The sequence below is a fragment of the Acinonyx jubatus genome, chromosome C1 (genome assembly GCF_027475565.1).
Source record: "Acinonyx jubatus isolate Ajub_Pintada_27869175 chromosome C1, VMU_Ajub_asm_v1.0, whole genome shotgun sequence".
NCBI classification, from domain to species: Eukaryota; Metazoa; Chordata; class Mammalia; order Carnivora; family Felidae; genus Acinonyx; species Acinonyx jubatus.
In genome coordinates this window covers 200628391-200648638 of record NC_069381.1, presented here as the reverse complement: position 1 = coordinate 200648638, position 20248 = coordinate 200628391, and the positions used below count along the sequence as shown (strand labels likewise).

Genomic DNA, 20248 nt, shown 5'->3' with positions numbered 1-20248 from the left:
AGAACATCACTGGGACAACTGACAAAATAGGAATATGGCTTATAGATCAAATAATGGTATTGTGTTAATATTCTTTTTCTGCTTTTGATAACTGTACTACGGTTATGTAAGGGAACGCCCTTATTACTAACAAACACACACTGAAGAATATGTGGGTAAAGAGGCATCAGGTCTGCAACTCTTTTAAAACAGTCGAGAGGGGGAGACAGGGAGGGAGAGATGGAGAGAGAAAGCAGAAGAGAGAAAAAATTGGTAAAATATTCCCATTTGGGGACACAGGATGAAAGGGATCTGGGCAGACTTTTGTACTGTTCTTGCAACTTTACTCGAAGTCTGAGATTATGTCAAGATAAAAAGTTAAAAACAGCACTGCCTTAGTTCTAACTGAAACTAACTCATTAGATTTTTTTTTGATGCAGTTCATTTGTAGGTTAGCCATTATATAACACTTTGGTTGAATTCAATTTCCAGAAAATTGGTAGACTTAGTTTCTGTATGTGATTTAACTTAAGTCTTTTTCCCCCCAGATATTAAAATAAACAGAGCTAAAATGGAGACATTATTTGCAGCATGACACATGGTAAGAAGAGGCCACCTTCATGCACAGTTATAGATCTCCATGCGACATAGCCAGGGATCCAAAGGAAGCAGCAAGGAGTCTTCCTGGCCCAGGATCAGGTGAAGACCCTCTGCATCAGCCTCTCCCTCTGCTAGATTTAGGAGAGACCCCAAATTCCTGTCCATCTATGCTCGGGCATACATCACCAAGACAGCAACAAGCTGTGAGTTTCCATTTCGGGAACACTGCAGAACCTCAGGTCCTCCTGGATCTTAACCCAAATTCTGCATCCAAAGTCTTATACCTTACCCTTGTCAGAGCAGACAAAGCCAGATCAGTACCCAAGTGCTCCTGAGTAGCACACCAGCATCCAGTATTACAGAAAGCCAACCTCTCCACACGCTCACTCTCCAAACAGTAAAAACCCTAAGACATCTGGTCCCGCAAATCTCATGGAGAAACACGCCTCGCACTGGATCTATCACAAGCAGGGTAACCTGCTGGCTCTTCCCCTGTTCCTAATGGTGACATCCACCTATTTTCTTGTCAGGCAGAAAATGTCATTCAAACAGAAACATATCTAATTCTGGAATTCCAACAGTCAGCACTGGTCCTTGTCTAGGCTCGGCTACGTTTCCATCTCTTTTTAAGCACCAAACAGCCACATAGATGCTTAGCTTGTCACATGCCCTTCTGAGCCTCCACCCTCACCCCAGTGGTTTTAATAGTTCCTATTAGCACTTCCCAAAGTGGGCACATCAAAGGAGCCAGGAACCAGGGGCCACGAGTGAGTGGAGACCCTGCCCTGCCTGTGAGCCAACATCCAGCTGTGTTTTGTCGTCGCAGGGAGAATCCCATCAGGCTTTGGGCAGCAAGAAGCACTATTTTTGTTGAAGTCACTTATAAACAGGGCCCTGGAAGGTGGGGGCGGCTTTCTGCCCCTTTATACCTAGCTGTACTCAAAGGGGAGAGCAAACTTATTAATTAAATATTTTAATATTTACAGCTAATAACAATGCCCTGGATTTGCCAAGCAACATTCACACCTCCTGCACCCTTGGATTTGAAAAACACTTATTTCCAAATGCAGGTTTCCACAAATTGGGATTTTACTGATAGAGATGTTCAGATTCTTTAGATGTTGGTTTATTGGGTTGTTTGCTTGTTTGGTTGCTTTTTTTTTAATGTTTATTTATGTTTAAGAGAGCGAGAAAGAGAGACAGAGCATGAGCAGGGGTGGGGCGGAGAGAGAGGGGACACAGAATCGGAAGTAGGCTCCAGGCTCTGAGCTGTCAGCACAGAGCCTGATGTGGGGCTCAAACCCATGAACCACGAGATCGTGACCTGAGCTGAAGTCAGAGGCTTAACCGACTGAGCCACCCAGGTGCCTGTTGTTTGGTTGATTTTTAACTAGAAAAGCCTTCTTAGGGATAAATTAAAGAGTATTTCTTCCTCAGTTGTCTCCATCTTTTTTTTTTTTTTTTTTTTTTTTTGAAGAGAGAGAGAGCATGAGTGGGGGAAAGGGGCAGAGGGAGAGCGAGAGAGAACCTTAAGCAGGCTCTACACTCAGTGCAAAGCCCTAGAAGAAGCCCGATCTCACAACCCTGGGATCATGACCTGAGCTGAAATCAAGAGTGGGACACTCAATCGACTGAGCCACCTCGGCGGCCCATCCTCAGTTGCCTCCTTAAAGAGACAGGCAGCTAGATTCAGCATCACCACAGACCCATGCTCTAAAAAATAGTAAATCATCTTGGAAGAACAAAGAGAACCTTTCATGTTCTAACCCTGAAAGTAGATGATTTCTACTTGCTATAGATCCTATTGTTCTGCTTTCATTGGCTTCATGATTCCTATAATGACTCGTAACAGCTGCAGCAGAAGCGACCGCATAGATTCTACTTGACCTTCCAAGCCCTCAGAAGCCAACACTCCATGCCAGGCCCCTGTTTTAATGAAACAGACTATTTCAAGCTGTTCTGATCATAAGCTACAACCCATTGGAGGATGTGGCTATTTCCTTACCACTAAACTTGCCTCTGGACCTGTCCATGGCCCTTTTCCCTGCATGACCGCTGATCTGACGAGAAACAAACAAAAACTGCCTTGGAGAAAAGCATGTGTTCCATTTCCTGACCTTGGCAGCTCTACTTTCTGCAGGACTCTTGGCACGACCATTGAGCACATCTTTTCCCTCCACTGTAAATTTGTTGAAAAGGAGAAGAAAAGTTGCAGAAACAACTGAAACGTTGCGTGTAAACAGCCTCTGAAATCAGTGAAGACAGAGAATTACTCTGGCTCCTCCTCCCTTTTTCCTCCTTCACAGAAGCTGCCAATAACCCTGGCCTGATTCTAACACATATAGGGACTGACTCTACCTCTGCGTTTGAAGGGCATAATACCGCACGTCCCTACAACCCTGTGGCGAAGGGTTTAGAAACTGCCACACCCACACTGCCACATACTTCCATTAAGACTGGCATATTCTCTGGGTGGCTCAGTTGGTTAAGCTTCTGACTTCAGCTCAGGTCACGATCTCGCGGTCCGTGAGTTCGAGCCCCGCATCGGGCTCTGGGCTGATGGCTCAGAGCCTGGAGCCTACTTCCAATTTTGTGTCTCCCTCTCTCTCTGCCCCTCCCCCGTTCATGCTCTGTCTCTGTCTCAAAAATAAATTTAAAAAACGTTTAAAAAAATTAAAAAAAAAAAAAAAGACTGGCATGTTCTCATGCACGCAGAGAATGGTTCACGGGTGAGGCTGTGGTTTGCACAGCCTTCAGCTAAGTGCCTTTCACAGCCACACAGAAAACTGACATATTGGGTGTGGAATGGCCAGTCTGCACAAAGTCAACCCTCCGTGGCTGACTTTTCACTTGGGCGCATAGTTCGCACCTCAAGCAAAACACACAGCAGCCTGCCTAGCAAGCTATGATGTCACCAAAGGGGCCAAGTAATCAATCCTTTCTGGTACCATTTAGTATTTACCCGACATTTACCTGTGTAGCCTGGTGATTAATCCCAAGGACTCTGGTTTGAATCCCAGCTCTGCCAATGACTCGCCGTGTGACCTTGAGCAAAATACTTCATTCACTTCTTTGCACGTCAATTTTTCCATCTGTAAAAGGAAACTACTTCATAAACTTGTGAGAACTCACGGAGTTAATACCCGGAGAGTATTTAGAACAAGCGCCTGGCACTTAGTAAACTCTCAATAAATGTCAACTTTGTCATGATGAGCTAATCTTAATAACTATTAACTGTTTTTATAAATTTTGGCCCTGCAAGAACCTGAATGAAGGGTCATTCATTGGGGGCTACTACCATGGGCCATCCCAAATGGAGAAGGGCATAGATCAATAATAACAGGCTGGGGAAAGGGGTAATTCTAAATGCCACCTTTGAGCCTCTTCTTTGACCTCAGTCTCCTGGGTCCCTGTCTCCATTCTGACTTTGCTAAATTCTCACCTTTTGTACGCACTTCCCTTAAATGCCTCTACAGGCCGTAGGGCTTAGGGCTTCATTGTCAGCACTGCTTAGCCTCACAAGACTGAGACTTCTGATCCCCGAACAGTGCACAAAACGGGTTTTACAGAGGTGTGCTGTTCACACCCCAAGTGTCCGTCTGCTTCTCCTCACTGCCACGTAGACGGTGTAGGGTCAGTGCAAAATACGCCAAAGGCAAATTCTGCCGATGTGATGAGTTGGCAGTTTGAAAACAAAAACGCTTGCCAGGTCAATTTAAAGTTGCTTTTGGGCTTTTGAAATAAATCGTTATTATCTCATCCACATTCTGCCACCTCGTGGAGCTATGCAGGAGCAATAAAGCCGGAACTGGAAAGAGTGGCTGCTCTTCTACCACTTCCACTACCAGTGCTTCCCACTCATTAATCACGTGACCTTCGACAAGTGAATTTCAGGGTTCTCCTCTGGCTAAAATGCAGACGGAAATGTCTGAGGCTATCTTATTGGGTGTTGTAACGACCCAGTGAGATGATATATATACGACGGCGTTTTGAAAATTGTAAAATGCTTTAGCAATACAAAATGATATATTATTTACGACATACCTTATAACAAAGAAAGCATCTAACAAAGAGTCAAAGGCTGGAATGAATTTTAGTTCCAAATTTGCTACAAATTGACCCTCTACGTTTGGACAAATAACTATCCCTCTCTGGCCCTCAGTTTTCTCATCTGTAAAATAAGAGGATTGGACTACGTGAGCTCTAGGCTCCCTCTGCCTTCAACAATCTATGAGTTCAAGCCAAACAGAAAGAAGAAAATCAATGAAAGTAAAATGGATATGTTCTTTTAAAAAGTGATAAAAACTGAATTTAATAATAATAAAGAAAATGAAAAAAAGTCAGTAGTGGCCGTGAAGGGCTGACCAGGACAGACACATGACATCATGACGCTCCTTCTCCCCACTCAGACATGCCCTTATAGACTGCTGTGCCATTAACAACGAATCACTCTCGCAATGCATTGTCTTAATAAGGATATTTTTTTAAGTTTATTCATTTATTTTTGATATGGAGAGAGAGAGAGAAAGAGAGAGCATGGGGGAGGGGCAGAGAGAGAGAATCCCAAGCAGGCTCTGCTGTGAGCACAGAGCCCAATGGGGGGCTTGAACTCACAAACCGTGAGCTCATGACCTGAGCCAAGATCAAGAGTCAGACACTTAACCGACTGAGCCATCCAGGCGCCCCCAGTTTTGTGTTTCTTAAAAGATTCCTAAGATTACTCTGCACAAAACCTCTTTGTGTCAAATTCTTTCTGGTACCACGTTTACCGGTGAGGTTGATAGCTGTTCATTTCTACATGTATAAACACATACATTGTCTCCTACATACCAAGCATTTGCTCACAGCTCTGTCTTTAAATTTCCTCTTCATTGAACGATAGGCATAAATTCAACCTTCAGCTGTCTATTTTAATAGTAATTGTAACAATTAACCCATAACTGTTTTCATCGCTAACATAATTATTAAATAATAACTTGTGTGTTCGTTAACATAATAAGTTTCATTAATTGCATGCTGTCTCACAATGAAATTAATCTATGAAGATCGGGAAGAAAACATAGGATGTAAGCAGAATCAGAGAACCTCCTTGGAGCTGGCGGGGCTGATTTTCAAAACATTAGGCTTCAGAAGATGGTGGCAGTGTGTTGGGTACAGGGGAGATGCAGTGTGAAATAGTAACATCAGGGCAATGAAGATACAAAAGTAAAGATCTCATGAAAGACTTTGAAAGATACCATGTTAGAGAAATAATACTAACAAAAGATGTTAGAAATGATGATAAAAATCAAGGCTTTGATCTTCAGAATGAAACCAATGAATGAGAAACTTCCCTCCCTCCCAGCCACTAAGGTTCCAGGCTCCATAAAACCATGGTTTACTGGTAACTCCCTGGTGCTGATACTCTGTGTCCTTAGGTTCAATCAGTAACGTTTCTATGTATTCACCCAAAACTATTTTTCATCCATTAATTTACTTCCCTGTTCAGCCTGCCACAATCCGCATTTTCCAATCCAACGCCTCTACTTTCTTAATCCATTGTGCCACGCTCTCTTGGGCTTTTGCTCTTCCTTTCCCTGCCTCTCAGCAGCCATGTTGGCATCAGTAACACACATTGTTAATTTTTTGCTTTGTCCCTTTGGTGATGGACTGAACTTGCCACTTGTGCCTTATTTGCACCCTGAAACTTAGTTGTTATTTTTTAAGATTCCTGGGTCTCTTAAGAAAGTCCATAGTTGTATGCTCTGAGGAATGGTGGGCGTGGGGTTAAATATGATGGGACGCTGAGTCCCCACATGATCACCACCACACACATCCTTGAGAGATACCAGTGGGTCTTCATAGCGCATGGAAGTTCCAAAATCTTTAGGATGTCTTTAAGAGCTCTCCACTGTTCATTCCAAAGCCAACTTATCTCCACCTATACCACCCATTTAGAATGGTCAATTTGTTCTCCTGAAAGTAGACAGTGATTAAATTGACAGTGTAAACTATTTTTTTTTTCAGTGTATACCATTTTAATAATTATGGGGTTTTTTTTTAAATTTCTGGAACATTTATTTCTATTTCGTTCTTCTTCCAATCTGTTGGTCCTTTTGAATGGTCTTTGTTCCTTACTCATACTTTTGATTTACTGTTTTATTTCTAAGTTTTTTACGTTTACTTATTATTGAGAGAGAGAGAGAGAGAGAGAGAGAGAGAGAGAGAGAATGAGTGGGGGAGGGGCAGAGAGAGAAGGAGACAGAATCTGAATCAGGCTGCAGGCTCCGAGCTGTCAGCACAGAGCCCCGCCTCAAACTCACAAACCATAACATCATGACCTGAGCCGCAGTCGGATGCCTAACAGACTGAGCCACCCAGGCGCCCCTACTCTTTGATTTCTTTAAACTGATAAAACAAGACAACTTTATCATCTGTATCCAGCAATTCCTTTATCTGAGGTCTCAATGGGATGACTTCTGCCACATGTTTGTTCTGACTCTCATTCGTGGTGCCTTAGTTCCTCATGTGCTTTGCTATTTGTACATCTGTTGTTGTAGGAGTTCGTGTCCATTGGAGTTTTCTGTGCGGGAATTACATATAATTCTGAGTAGTGCTGAGTAGTTCATTCTTCCAGAGGGGACATAGCTTTTCTGCTGCAGACACCTGTGGGCACCACCAACTTGAAACCCCTTGAAACCCAATTCTTGGTGTCTTCACACCTTGCACATTGTGTGAGTCTGCGCCCCAAGTCTGCATAAGAGCCAGAGTGGCTGTGAATTCCCAGGGGACAATTTCTTCCTTACTCTGAACTAAGCAAGATTCTTTGTTGTCTGCTTTTGTGTGCCTTTTTGTTCTAAGTCACCCTCTTAGAAAAGGTGTTGTTGCCCAAGAGTCCCAGTGTTGGCAGTGGGGGACCGGGATGCACAATTCAACTCTTTACCTTACACTGGCCCAAGACTTTGTGCCCTGTTCCCCCAAGTGATCACCAGGGATCATAAGACTCCCTTAAGGCAGGTTCCACACACTCTCAGCTCTCTGGGTTTACTTTTCTACCTTGTTTATAGTCTCTGAAAATGACCCTTTCTTTCAAGTTCAGCCATGCATTTAGGGTGGTTTATTCTAGTTCAAGCAGAATTTTTGGCTATTTTGCAGCAAAACTTGAAGACGTTAGATTCACGTTGTTGCAAGAAATGGCAGATCTGCAATTAAAAAAAAATTTAACACTGTTTCTTGCACTCAGCCTTGTATAACTGTAGTAATTTTGCTTCTCAGACGAACAACTAACCATTCTGTTCATTCTGGGATGAACCTAACCATTCAGCCCATCAGCAGTACATACCCTAGAACCAAGGACCTCTGATTCTCATTTCATTCCTGTGGGCCAGGATCACAAGCTTTCCCTGCAACATGCCAGATGGTATATATTTCTGGTTTTGCAGGCCATACAGTCTATCACAACTACTCAATTCTGCCATTGCAGCAGTAAAATGGCCAAAGACAACACATAAACACGTGAGCATGGGTGTAGTCCAATAAAACCTTATCTTTGGACACTGGAATTTGAATTTTGTATTATTTTCACATCATGAAATAATTTAATTTTTTAATTTTTTCCAACCAGTTAAGAATGTGAAAACCCTTCTTAGGTCATGGACCACACAAAAACAGGTGGCAGGCTGGCTTTGGCACACGGACCCTAGTTTGCTGACCCCTGCCCTGGACCATGGTTCTCAAATGGGGTACACATCAGAATCCTCTGTGCAATGTTTTAAAAAAACAGAGATGCTCAGCCCTGACCTCAAACCTACAGAATGACAATTTCTGGTGGTGGGTCTTAAGGTTGTATATCTTTTAAAGTTCCATAAGTGATTCTGATAAGCACCCCTCATTCAGAAAGAGTGACCTAAATTCTTTTCTTTCTAGAGCTTGAGGGGGCTCCCCACATGACAGTCTATTGTGCACAACTAGCCCATTTTTTTTGACTCTGAAGCAAGTCATATAATTGCCTCATCCAAATAACTTGTCACAATATAAAACTAAATATGTAAATAAAAGTGATTAATCACAATGGTTTTTGGTATATTTCTTATGACAAATACCTACAACGTGCAAGTAAAAAAATGATATATGAAATACAATACATCACACATCAAAAAGAAGAGGGATTCAGTCAACAAAATAGGTTTGCAATTTGGAAGCAAGAACAATGTATATCCGTATCTCACACCACACACCAAAATAAATACCAGACGCACTAAAGAGTAAAACATAAGAGAATTAGGCCATAGAAAGAAACTAAGAAGCAATTGAATTGAATATTTACCAAACCTCTAGGGTGAAGAGGAATTTCTAACTTTAAAGGTTTAGAAAAAAGCCACAAAGAGAAGCTACCTGGATTTAACTGCATAAAAATCTCAGGCTTGCATGTATACTAAGATAAAATAACTGAAATAAAGAGGCAAACTGAGACATTTGCATCGTTAAGGAAGAACAGAGCTAGCTGACAAAATACAGAAAAAAAGAGTCTAAGTTGTAATCAACAGAAATGCAATTTAATCCAGAATACCATTCTGATCTATCAAATTAGCCAGGGGGTTCCAAAATGAAGCAGGACTCGTGCAGGCTAAACAAAGCATACGCAGAGTCTGGAATAGCAGAAAAACACAAATCTAGGGAAGGGTTTCAAACCAAATTTCTCCTCTTACTAGGTGTGTACCCTCTCCAAAAAACTGGAAACAGCCTATGGGTCTAAAAGAGAGGACTAGTTAAGCAAACTATAACATATTCACTTAATAACAGATTATGAGGCCATTAAAGATTATGTTTACAAATACCATAAAATAACACGGATAATGGTTACAATATATTAGGTGAAAAAGGCAGGATATAAAATTGTGTAAATATTGTGGTTACAATTACGTAAATCTTAAATAAAATGATTCATAAGGGGGAAAAGGTGAGAAGAAATGCACAAAGACATTAATAATGTTTGTGTGGGTGGGAAATGCTGGTGACTTTTTTCAGGTTGTATTTATAAGATTGCATTATATATTTACAATTTTAGGGAAATGGCCTTTTAAAAAGAGAAATTGTTGTTTGAAAACAGGAGTGTGGCAGACAAGTCGGCAGGAAATGGTCAAGTTTGGGGACTGTATTCGGAAATCTTACCATAAAAATCCCGATTAACGTGAATAGTTCACGTGGCAAAATCCCAGTGCACAAAGCCGAGAATTAAATTTTAACTCTGCCCTGTGTTTTCTTTACACTTGTTGTATCATTAAGACTATAAAGTAAATAGCTACTGTTCTCACAGAAAACTAAGTGAGGCCTAATTGTGTGGTTTTAGTCTCAATTAAAATTGCTGAAAATGTGAAAGCCTTTCTAAACAATCTCACAGATAGATAACACTTTCACACACAGCCTTCCATTGGGAACTTTAAGATTTTCTTAGCTTTCTGGAAGTCTCTGTACACAGATCTTAAGAGCTTTAGCTACTTTTGTGACACTTAAATTCACCCTTCTGCTTTGTCTGACCTTGATACAATTTCCCTGTTTGTTAAAGGACATTTGAATTTCAAGACAATATGCAATTCTTTAAATGACAATGGCAGGCAATTTAAGCATCTAACTCGCATCTGCCACAAGCCTTTTGTCTTCAATCAAGTTCCAAAGTATGTGTTCCAATTCATGGTTTCTATGAGGAACTGGCAAATCACAGACAAGCTCTTCCCCCGAAATTGCTCCATGGACCACCCCCCCAACCCTCCCATCAGTGCTTTTGAACCTGTGTGCTAGGCTGGAGGAGAAGCATTTGCCCAAATGCAAAAAGCAGCATTTTTAATAGAAGCACACACGTCTGGCTCACTTGCTCCTGCTGCCAAGACCAGAAAGAACCTTCCTGGTAATCTCTGCCTTCGAGATTTCTTTTCTCCGGGTGGCCAAGATGGAAAGTGCCTTCAGTGCAGACTGATAAATACAGTGTGACAAATCTCATCTCAAGTCACAGCCAGCTCTTCCTGGAGACCTTGTTTTAGGGCTTTGCAAAGGGAAGGACCGTCCATTACAGCCGGGCATTTATGCCTTCAAAATGCTCATTTCTTCTTATGAGACAATAAAATACTTCCTGCAGCAACAGCAGGTGAGCACAGAAAGCGTCTTAAATATCTGACCTGAAGTGCTAAAGATGCTTAATAATCTTTAAAGTTACCAACAATATTGTTTCCTCCCGTAACCAGGATGTTGTAAAATGTCCTAATTAGTCTTTATGATAATGCCGACACCTCCACAGCACATAAAAAGGACTTTTAATTTTTAAAAGGACAACTCTGGTTGGTTTGATTTTTATCTCTAATTGGCCTATAATGTCTATTCCTCTGGCACTCCAGACAGGCAAACATTAATTTAACAAGCAACTCGTACACCATGGGAGACCAGAGAATCTAGTGCAGCGGGGAGAAAGGGTCCAGGATTCTGGACACATAATTGGCTCCATTCTCTTTTACCTCCTGGAAGGTGCTAAACAAGCTTTTCTGATGCTCAAAGGTGTCCCCTCTAAGGCAGCTGCTTCCTGAGGGCTCCCTGCCCTCAGCCAGTCCCTGCTGAGGCACAGCCAGAACTCGGCAAATCCCAGAGACCTGTCGAGTGAGTACTTCGGAAGAAGCCCCACAGGAAGCCCAGGAGTAGTCTGGTGGACAGAGCTGAGAAACTGAGGCCAGGAGAGCATAGGCCAGTCCCTCCTTCTGCACCCAGGCCTCTGTGGTCCTAGACTGGCCATTCATCCTCCATGGACCTGCTTCCCTGACTATAAAAGGAAAAGAATGTTCTCAAATAATCTCCAAAATCGTTTCTAGTTTTCATATGGCATAGCTCTGCCAGTGGCATGGGTAATGATCTCGGGTTCCCTGCCAGCTGGTAATGCAATACTGGCTTAGGCCACTGGGACCCATCAGCTCTCTTCCTGCAACATCCGATCCAATGCTAAGCACTCTGTCCCCACCCAGCTTCCCAGAACACTCCAGATCCACACAGAAGCCAAGTGCAGCTTGAATGCACTCTAGGATCATCCCTCCCAGCTTCTCCCTAAAGACACATATTTTAGGGGCGCCTGTGTGGTTCGGTTGGTTAAGCGTCCAACTCTTGATTTCAGCTCAGGTTGTGATCTCATGGTCGTGAGATCAGGCCCTGAGTCAGGCTCCATACTAGGCATGGAATCTGCTTAAGATTCTCTCTCTCCCTCTGCCCCACTGCACCCCTCAGAAAAATTTTTAATATATATTTTAGATGTCTGGAGATTTAGCTGAATGATTCTGATTATCTCACTTCCAAAGTGGGAAGCGATACCTGTGACTCCTCCTGAACTAAAGAAGCATCACCAATGCACTAAAGGAGAGGAAAGGCTTTCTCTGTGCAATAAAATTGGCTTTTCCAAGTCATTCATCCGCATTTATCTAAGGGTTCAATATGTGTCTGGGAGCCCCAAGTATCCCTGTTGCAATGGAGATGTGGTGTGGGGACGCCACATATTGACCCCAGATGATTCTAGTTGCTGACTAATGAGACTCCATTGGCTACACCGCCTCCAACACACCCCTTTTCATGTCCCATTCTCCTCAATGAGCTGCTGGCAAAGAAAGCAGGAGCTGAATTGAATAACATTGCTGTTGAAAAGCTTTTTTCTTCCAAAACCAAGAAACCCACGACCATCTTTTATTTATATTTCCAATACTTCAATTTGGAGTCATATGAGTAATGGCGCTGCCTGTTCCCTAGCTACCCTTTCTCGTCATGGCGCCATCGCCAGGCATCACGCACAGCTCATCAGCAAATCCAGTGGGCGGGGGGTGGGGGAGTGGGGGGGACACAGGAGCAAGGCTGTGGAAGTTGTTGTTCTATTCACACACTGGCTACTAGAAATGAAATGCGCTCCTCAACATGGATGTTGTGCTACTGAGAGAGTGCTTCTCCCGTTGGTCTTCCTGAGTATCTGTTAAATCAATCATGCTGTTAAACGCATTAACACCACACACATACGTATTTTTTAATTCCAGTACCATGAAGTCTGAAACAAAACACAAATAATGTAAAGAAATTTGGAGCCAAAATTTCACTCAAACCTCAATGAGGCCTCCACTCAACTTTTCATCTGTTCTTCTCCATTGACATTTCCCCCTCATTCTCTTGGCCCCATCACTAATTAATTACAGGGTAAGAGGAAGAGAGAAATCTGCACGAGAGCAGTGGTCAAGATGAAAACTTTCATTTGTGCAACTTTGGATGACACTCCAGCTTAACCTTTTCCCACTGCAAGTTACATTTTTTTTTCTTTTTGCCTTTTTCAGGCCATATGGTACCCATCAATCCCAGCTTTAAATTCACTTCCTTTTGTTCTGTACAGGATCGGATCTAATCACTACTTTAAAATAGAATTTACTATGTTGATTTGACTTCCCCTCACCCACAGGGTTGGAGAGAAGTAATATTTCCCATACAGAAATGTGGATGTTTTAAAGTGGTAGAATTATTGTAGTCTTCCATGAAAAGAAATCAAATTATGAGCCATTTGTGAGGTTATATGGGAATCCTTAAATTGTGAAAAACCAACTTACATAACCACCATCCACCGTCCTGGAAGTCACCTTGAAGAAGGTTGCAAGGAATTGATGTTCATTTTACCTCCTGGTTCAGGGGGCTGGCAAGGCACACTGGATAGATCAGGGGTCTGGAGGATCACAGACCTGGGTCCACGTCCCACCTCCACCTTTCAGTGTGTGTGTGATCTCAGTCAGATCCTTCAGCCTCAACTTTCTCACTCATAAAATGGGAATAATAATATCTTGTAGCATTTCTGTGAGAGTTATAAAGACATAAGTAAACAGGGATGTATGTTATACTTAGCACAAAATAGAATCAAGAAGGGATGCTATTATTGTTATTATTATTATTATTAAAAGTAAAAGAATACTATCTAAAAAAGAAATGATGTTGAGAACTTATGGAAAAGCTGGATTGTGGTGCAAAAAACCTTTATAAGGAAACCTCACATTAAACTAATGTGAAATCTGCCCAACAGAGTTGTCCCTGAGAATTGAAAAATGAACTAGTCTACAAATTCCTGTATCATCATTAGGAGACAGACAAAAAACACACAGCCCCCATTGGCATACCTCTCTGAAGACACTGAGCTTATGTCTAAACACCCATGACAAGACTACATAATGCTTCTTGGGACACAAAGTCCCTTAGCAACCTTCAGAATATGCCATATGAATGGCCAGCCCATGGCTGGGTCTGAATGTCCCATTTGTCTTCTTGAGAAGTATCATGAACATGGTCTGATGACAAGATGTGTCGAGACTGGCTCACCAACAACAAGTCCCGGAAAGAGGTCTGTCTTACAGACAAAAACAAAACAGAGCTAAGTGAGAAAACAACCTTGCAGGGAAAGACCTCTGCAGAATAGAGGCATCTCAGGGCCTTTCCTGATAAGGTAATAAAAGGACAATTTATGGAGTGACTCTGATTGGCAGTAAGATGAGATGCTCCAAAGTTCCACTGATGTCATCTTCAGTGACGTAGATTTAGCAATAAGTGGACCGAAATCAAGGCTGGGAGCAGGGACTGTTGCTGGGGATGTGAACTGTCTGATGAGAAGCAGACCACCTGTGCTGCAGAAGTTTGACACACCCAAATCAAGGGTCAGGAACACCTACAAACATGAAGAAGCCTGAAGTGTCACCCCACTCGTGTGATGCCTGCCTCACTTCCGAACTATGGAATTGCATGGCAGGACCAGATGGAAGGGTGCTTTCTCCCCCTGGATGGTATTGCAGTTGGGATCCTTCTATCAAACTGTACTATAAAAGTATAACATGAATTCTCCAACTGAATAATAGTAACCAATAAAGTCAGTGATTTTTATGGATCAAGCTTTTAATACAAGCCACATTTAAGTGCATATAAAAAGAGTAAATAATATCTATTTTATCAAACACAGCTTTTTTTTTTTTATTTAGCCTTATTCTTGGGATTTGTTTAGAATTCTTTCCAAATCACCCGGAATTGTAATTACTTCCAAGCCAAAGCCTCCTTGGGATTGATTTGGACTTTAAGCCCACATAGAATCAAAAACCTATATTGCTTTTCCCAACTGCCAGCTGTGGTAATTTCAGCCTAGGAAATTGTGATGCTCCTCTTTTACAACTTAATTTTGAAATAACTTCTCACAACTTTCAGCCATGTTTTCTCAGAGTTCCACTTCTCTTCTGTCCATGAAAAGGAAACAACAAAGTTACACGGTAAGTTTCTACCAAACTTCCGTGGGGATATTTCCATCTGAAGGATGTGTTTTCCAGTTTCACTCTTAAAAGAGGGGTGGAAAGACCACTCTCTCACTTCATCTTACCTTCACCCTCACCCCTTCCTCACCCATTTTGGTTCCTTTTCTATCTGGGCTCTTATTTAAAGCATTTTGCATATAGTAGTATTTCTCTCGGGAATGGGTTAGCAATCTTCCACTTTTTAAGCTACACAATATGATCTGCTCTGCCAAGAGATCAGTAGTGGATATACTGGGTGGCCTCCTTAACCCATTTCTCCTTCTTTTCCATCCTATCAGAACCCAGATTCATTCAGGTGTCCTCATGACTCAGAGAAAGGCGACCCCATCCCCCAACTCCAGGGGTAGATCCTGATTTGTTCTTACCTAAACACAGTAATTCTGTTTTCCTTGCCAAGTATTGGTCTACCCAATTCTGGTCAAGGAGACATGAGATGAGGTCGACTGGGGGCTTCAAAGGAGACACTGGAAGAAGTGGGTTCTTTTGTCCCTTGGGAGATTTCCATGTCCTGTTTTCAAAACCTAGAACTGCTACTGCATCTTATTAACAACATGGGGATGGAATCAACAAAGAGGAGGGAAGAGTCAAAAAAAGTCACAGAGAAGTCAAGCCTCAGCCCCGGTGAACTAAACTTGGAGCCTACCTCACCTCTAGACTCTTCCTACGTGATATATTAAATTTTTTAATGGTCACTCCAGATCAAATGGGGATTCTTCTGTTACTTGCAGCTGAAAACATCCTAATAGACACAAGATTCTTGCAGCAAATAGACAAGTTTAACAAATGCATGAGATTTTAGAGCATGGATTTAACTTGGCCATGTGACTCTCTCCTTCACTTGTCCGAACACACAAACAGATTTCTGTCAGCATCATCTGCAGTGTGATGGGAGACGTATAGGTGGAAGGGTTTAGTTTGCATTAAACTCTTAACATTGCAACTACACGCCATGTTCGGTGGCTTTAGCAGAGTAATCTGTATAACTGGCCTGTCATAGAATTGGAAATGAGTTTCAGGTTTTTTAGTTTTTTTTCTTTTAAGCAAATTGGCATAGCTTGAAGTCCCAGAGGCTAAAAAAAAGTCCAAAGAGATAAAACCTAGAAGCTAAAATAATGATTTCCAAGGGAAGGAGACCATGGAGCAAAAGTACCTCTTGTTCCATGCCAGTATATTAGAGGTGGTTACCTATATAAAAATCACAGAGTGTTGGGGAAAAGAAGGTCATTTTCTTAGGATATAAGACTCATGGAAAAATACTTGTTGGAACTAGGAATTAGATTCAGTTACAGCCACGTTGCCTAGAGAATCCTATTTGTCACTCATCTCTGACCCTTTCCACAAAGCCATCTGAATCCTCTGAGGCTCTGGAACCAACTCCGTATACATTCCCGCTAATTATAATTAGCATTTGGGTAGAATTTATGGTTTTCTAAACACCTTCACTTTCATAATCTCTCTTGATCCTCCCCATATCCCTCTACGATAAAAATTATTGCGCTCAATTTATTGATGTATAAAAGTGAGGGGGAAAGAACTTAAATAAGTTGCCCAAGGTCATATAGCTAGTAAATGGAAGAGCTGAGAACGAAGGTCTTCTAATTTCAAGTTCAAATTTTCCATTTTGCTCTGGCCCTCCCCTCCTCCCCATTCCTGTAGGCTGTAACAAATTTGAAGTTATGCTACTGATCAGCAGCAATTGGTTTGAAATAAGAAATCTTTGTATTCATATATAAACATGAATATTTGAAAATTGCTAATTTGGGCCAAATGTCAGGCTTAAAATGACTGCCAACCTCTTTTGTGTGCTCAAACCCCCTTAAACCATTTGTTCTCATATAACATTTAGCCTAAGATGTAATACACAATACACATCTAGTGTTTCCCATGTACAATGTTTTCCAGCTTCTAATTCATTTTAGGCCATCAAAAGAGAACATAAAATAACTCCAGAGCTCTAGACTTTTGCAATTACCTTGTGGAGAGGGAAAGGGAAGAGTGGGAAGAGTTTTTACAACTGAGAAAATCCAGATTTCTTATTAGTCATGGTCTAAAAATGACAACCCCCTGCCTATCCAACAGACCTCCCTCCACCCCACCCCCCAACCCACAAGCTGCAGCTGGCAGAGTCTGCTGCAGACCACATTTCTCTGCCTGGCAATCCATCTACAGACTTTAGCAGAGAACCCATTTTTGCACAAGCTGGACTGGTCCCCATGGCCTCTGGGGCAGAGTACCACCCAGAAGGGCTGGAATGAAGCACGAGAGAATGCCCCGCTGTAGTTCCAGCCCCAAGCCATGGCATCTGGCCACCCATAGGCCACCGGGAAGTGGAGCCAACACCAAGGCCCCTCCTTACCCACAAGCCTTCGTCTACCAAGAGCTTACAAGTGAACTTAATGAAGTTGCCCTGAATACTCCCCCATGCTTCCCACCCCCAGCAGCCTTTGTTTATCCAGCTTGACCGCAGTCAAGAGAGTCTGGTGAATGAGGTGAGAAAGGTTACCCTCCCACCAGAGCTGGCAGAAAGTGGAGCAGCCATACCTTACAGTTCAGAAGGAAAGGCATGTATGATTTATGAGATTCAAGGAGGGGTCCTTGCCCCCTGATGTATTTCTTCGACAACTGTTCAGCTACCGGAATACATAGGGTACAACTCTGGTTAAAAATAAAACCTGAAATAAAGTCAGCCCAGGATACCTTTGATGAGGAATCCCTCTTCCTCTTTCTCCTCCTTTATTCTGAGCTCCTTACACCATGGCCCTCATGTTACACACTGTTACAAGAAGGCTCAGTCCAAGTTCTCTCTGCATCCCCCAGCTCTACCTCCCTTGTTTCCAAACCAACGCATTTTCCCTTAGGCATATAATAATGATTGCTTGAGAATTTAAACCCCCAACAGAGGCCTGTGCTCCAGATGCAAATAGCTCAGAGCAAAATGGTTAAAGTATTTTTATACTCTTTTCCCAGGAGGACAGATACATTCCATCCAGCCAAGGTTCTAGGTTACGTGTACAAGTGTCAAAGAATTGGTTTGAGTGTATGTTTCCATTTCTATGGTATCTTAAATTGGGATCCTTGGAAACAGACTAGGAGATGGAAAGTTGCCCCACCGGAGGCTTACGAGGGAGTGCTCTCAAGATCTAAGGAGGTGAAGAAAGCAAAACTGGGCAGAGGAAAACACTGACCCACAATGTGGTTGCAGCGGAGGCTTCAGGCAATCCAGTGAGAAGCTCTAAAGCTGGATGGCCTGTAAGACTCGCCCCACATTCAGAGGAGAGGCCAGACCTTTTAACTCTTTTAGCAGCCAGTTTGGGGCCTTACGTTGTCCTCTAGGAGGGTATGCATAGCTCCTGTGAGGAGGCGGTTCTCTGTGGCTGAGAGCAATTCCTATTGAGGACCAAGCTGTAAGCCATTAGCAGCCAATATTCCCAGGAGCTAGGGAGAGTTGCATCAGCTCTGAAGAGAGATCTGGATGGAGCACAACAGTATTCACTGTGGTCCACCCTTTATGCACTTGTTTTTACAGTAAGTCCACTCAATCAAAGAAACAGTTTTTCTACTATTCTGGCTGACCTTGTCTCCAGAAGAAACTTATAGGACAAAGACTTGTACAAAGAATAATCTTGCTACTACGATTGACCTCAAGGCTGAATTTGATCATCATCACTCTCCTCTTCCACTACAAGTATTCTAGATTCCCTTCACTCTTGACTAGAACCTCTGCTGGTCTAAATGGTATATCTGGTGGAATGAGTCAGACACGTATCTCTGAGGGCTCTGCGCTCTAGGTTCACACATCAGTTTGGGGCAATGCCTGTTGCACTTCCCTATTTTCCACTAAAATTGGGTCAGGTGTCCCAGTGGATCATCTAGGAGTCAAACATTTTCTTCCCTGTTGTCTTTATATACCAGTAGCTTTATGTCTTCCTCAAATGAGAGGCAATTACTGTTAATGGTATGTAACTCCTTTCCTTGCCTGCTGGCCTCCTGGCATTAGAAACCCAAACTGACCAGGTGACAGCCACACTTCAATGGGATACTATGCCTCATTGGGGAAGTATTTTTCCTCTGGAAACCAGGATCTTTAGACTCACAGAACCACAAATTGTGGGAAAGAAAAGTGGTAATTCCCCAAGTGGGTCACTCCTACTTTTACCTCCCTGGTTTCCAAACCCATGTATTCTGCCTACTAAAGAATACCATAGAATGGGGCACCTGGGTGACTCAGTCGGTTCAGCATCTGACTCTTGGTTTTGGCTCAGGTCATGATCTCACAGTTCGTGAGTTCAAGCCCCACATCAGGCTCTGTGCTGACAGCACGGGGTCTGCTTGGGATTCTCTGTCTCCCTCTCTCTCTGCCTCTCCCTTGCTCACTCTCTATCTCTCTCTCAAAATAAATAACTAAACTTACAAAAAAATAAAAAAAGAATACCATAGAATGGTCATTGATCGAAGGTATATATCTTAAATGGAGGGTGGTGCCGCATCTCTGTTGTATGTTATCTTCAAGCTGGCATCTAAAAGGCCTCTTTGATAGACCATTTCATCACTCTATCATTCTCTATAATGCATGAAATGATAATACCAATGTATCCCATAGCCTGGGCCCACTGTTATATCTCCTTGTGCTGTAAAATGGTTCCCCTGGTCCAAGACAATGCTATGTAGGGTCTATGTCAGTAGATTAAATATTCTGTAAGTTATGAAATAGTAGTACTTGCTAAGGGCCTGAAAGTAAGAAAGGCAAACTCATAACTAGAGCATGTGTTAATTCCAATCAAGATCAATGGTTGCCTCTTTCAAGGAAGAAGTTGTCCAATGTATTCAACTTGCCACCAAGGGTCTGATTGGTTTCCTCAACAGGTTTTGCTATATTAAAGGCTCAACTTTGGTCTCTGTTGCTAGCCAGTTGGACATTTGGCAGTGGAAGTAGTTAGATCAGGCTTAGTGAGTGAAAGCCCATGCTATGGCACCTATGCATTGCCCTAATTCTTATACCACAGCTATTCTTTCTTCATCCATTGTGCCATCACTGAGATGGCACGTGACAGAGATGGACTGATGTCACCTGCCTGAGTCATTGGCAGGTGTTGTTTTGTGTGCCCTTTTTGACAGATATTCTCTTGTGAGAATGTACCTGCAATACAAAATTCATGCCCATTGCCATAGATTCATCTAGACCTCATTGTCCCTGGTCTTCAAATCTTCCTCTTCCGAAGACTCTGACACATGCAGCAAGGCCATGAATCTATGTAAGGCCCCCACAGAGGGCCACTTAACTTACCATACCAAGTGTACCACCTAGAACTTTGTCCACTGGAGTCCCAGTGGGGGCCATGAGACAGAAAGAC

At 42.5% G+C, this 20248-nt stretch overlaps 1 long non-coding RNA gene across 1 annotated transcript in view; it reads right to left on the bottom strand.

The window, feature by feature from the left end:
- The window catches only part of LOC113596431 (uncharacterized), a 376685-nt gene that overhangs the window by 314386 nt on the left and 42051 nt on the right, over nucleotides 1-20248 (bottom strand). The window contains exon 3 of the long non-coding RNA XR_003417160.2: nucleotides 3553-3671. This is a non-coding gene — a long non-coding RNA (uncharacterized LOC113596431). The remainder of the gene's footprint in view (nucleotides 1-3552; nucleotides 3672-20248) is intronic.